Consider the following 2,675-nt stretch of genomic DNA (forward strand, 5'->3'; position numbering starts at 1 on the left):
AGCCCTGGAGTAAGCGTGCCTGCATGTTGAGGGACAGCACGTACAACAGGTACAGCTGGAGCAGACGGAGGAAGGGTGAGAGAAATGGGGAATGAGACTTTCGAGGGACAGAGGCCAATCTCTGGAGGCTTTGTAAGTCCCACAGAGGATTTTGCTTTTTACTCTGAGATAAGTGGGAGTCACCAGAGGGCTTTTAGCAGAGGAGAGATGTGATTTGGCTTAAATGTTAGTAGGATCCCGCTGGCTGCTGAGCAGGGCACAGAACATGGGACGTAAGGGCAGAAGCCCAGTAAGCAGACAGCTGCGGTATTCCAGGCAGAAGATGCCGGTGGCTGGCCTGGGGTGGGTGGTGGTGGTGGTGGAGGAGTGAGCTTGGAACAGTGGTCAGCTCTGGGATTTATTTTGGAGGAATACCATGATGGTAGAAGCACAGGAGCTTGTGCGATTGTATAACACAACCCCTTGCCCATCCCGGGAAAGGGGTGACCAAGAAGCCTGAGCTGGAAGGACCTCTGGGAGTGATCCCAGGCCCTATTCCAGGGCAGTCGCCTGTGTGACTAGGCCTGGGTCACACAGCTGGTGAGTCAGCGCTTGGGCCTTCCTGCACTTTCCCCTCCCCATCTCTGCTTCTGTTCCCATGCCCCAGAGTGGCCAAGGCTTCCTGCCTCAGCTGACTGTATCCCCCTCTTTACCCTGCCCCTTCGGGGTCACCAGGAATGGCCATTCTTCTAGAACCAAGCTGAAGAGCAGGAGGAAGCTGCCAGCTCTGGACAGGCTTCATCCCCCTGGTAGGTGACCTCCCTCCCTTCCTCCCCATGGGTGTGTGACAGGCTCCAAGCTCCTGATGAGATATGGAGATCCTCCTACACACACACACACACACACACACACACCCTCATCCCAGACGTTCCCAGAAGAGGTTCCTGGAAACCCCTCTCAGAGAGAGAAAAAGGAGGGAGGAGGGGAGTGAGAAAAAAATGAACTTAATGAGGAAAATGGTTTTGCAGGAGGGGGGTTACTGAGACGCAGGAAGTTGGTGCTTTAGTTTTGGTGGGGAGAGAAAACAGGGAGCTGGGAGCTGGGAGGCCTAGTAATTTTCCCATCCTGTCTCACCACCATAAGGCTACTGGGCCTTAGAGATGCAGGGGCCAGAGCCTTTTTGAACACTGTCCCTTCAGAGAATCAGGTGAAAGCCTGCACACTACCTCTCTACCAAATGCTCATTTCCATTCATTCGATAAATACGTATTGAGCACTGATTGTGTCAGGCACTGTTAAAGGAGCCGAGAAAACATCAGTGAATTAAACAGAAAAAAGTTATGTTCAAGTTGGTAAACCCATCACAGGGTTAGCTAACACCCCCAGGGATCAGAAGACTCTTGGTTGGGATGCAAGAAATCCCAATCTGAGCTCCATCCTGATTACCCCAGGATCTCTGGATAAATTATTTTCATCTGCAGGCCTTGGCTAGCCATCTATAAAATGGGAAGGGGGTTGGTACCAAGGAGATAATGGATATTGAACAGGCCCCAAGCTCTGTCACACCTTCAGTCTAGAAGGGATCCAGGGCAGGGTTGTTTTTACGGAGTCTTGACATTCTTAGTAATTTAGACTACCTGAGGTCAAGCATACCAGTATCATCATAATTACAGAAACAGGTCTGTTGGTGCCAGGTATTTGACAGAGGATGCTCAGGGAGTCAGTGAGGAAAGCCCATGTATCCTGACTGCGTCCCAAATGGTCCTTTCCTACACACCACAACTCTTGTTCCTCTGTCTTCCCTTCTCCCTCGGGTTCTCCTAGAATCTCTATTACCCATCAGCACTTCATCACCCAGGAATTTCTCTCAACCCCTTCCTGACCTTGTTTATATGGTTTTGCTCCCCACTGGGTAAAGGAGTACAGTCTGGGACATGTCCTTAAACTCCTTCTTGAGCCATCTCCCTCGGGACCTCACCCCCCAGTGGAGGAAGTGGGGATGCTTGAGAACGGGTATGATTTTAATAGCCAAGATGCTGGCTGAGGAGACCTTGTGTCAGCTCTCTGCCCCCTCTCTGGGTATCAACTTGTAAGTTACTTGGCAAAGTGTTGGATTAGCTGCTTCTGGAGATGAAATGCACCCTCACGCTGGAGTAAGCAATACTACTACTAACACCTGTATAGGTCCTGGAATTGGGTCTGTTTATGGAGTGTTTAGTATGTGACTGGCACCATTCTAAGCATTTAACATGGTTCACTATGTTTTTACATTTAAGATTCACATGCAAGCCCCACAACTCCCCACAAGGTAAGTTGCTATTATGATTCCCATTTTGTGGACAGGAATATGGATAACCAGAGAGGTTAAGTCACCTGCCTAGTATCACCCAGCATGTAAACAGTGGAGCTGGGATCCCACCCCAAGTCTATATGACTACATGCCCAGTTTCTTCTTATTCCGAGTGAGAGCGCTAAACGGACGGCGTAAGGTGTATTTGGGACTGATTAGTCCTAATTAGGACTAATTAAAAGCCTTGGGCGAAGAAGCCACCTAGGTACGTGACGTCACGAAGGAGCGCGGTGACATAAGTGGAGGCGGGCGTGGGAATCTAACCACGCTCTTCAGCACAGCCGCTTAACCGCACCGCCCTCTGCCTGCCTCACTTCCGCTTTATTTGCATATTCAGCGACGGTCG

This window comes from Manis javanica, chromosome 17, assembly GCF_040802235.1.
Source record: "Manis javanica isolate MJ-LG chromosome 17, MJ_LKY, whole genome shotgun sequence".
Taxonomy (NCBI): Eukaryota; Metazoa; Chordata; class Mammalia; order Pholidota; family Manidae; genus Manis; species Manis javanica.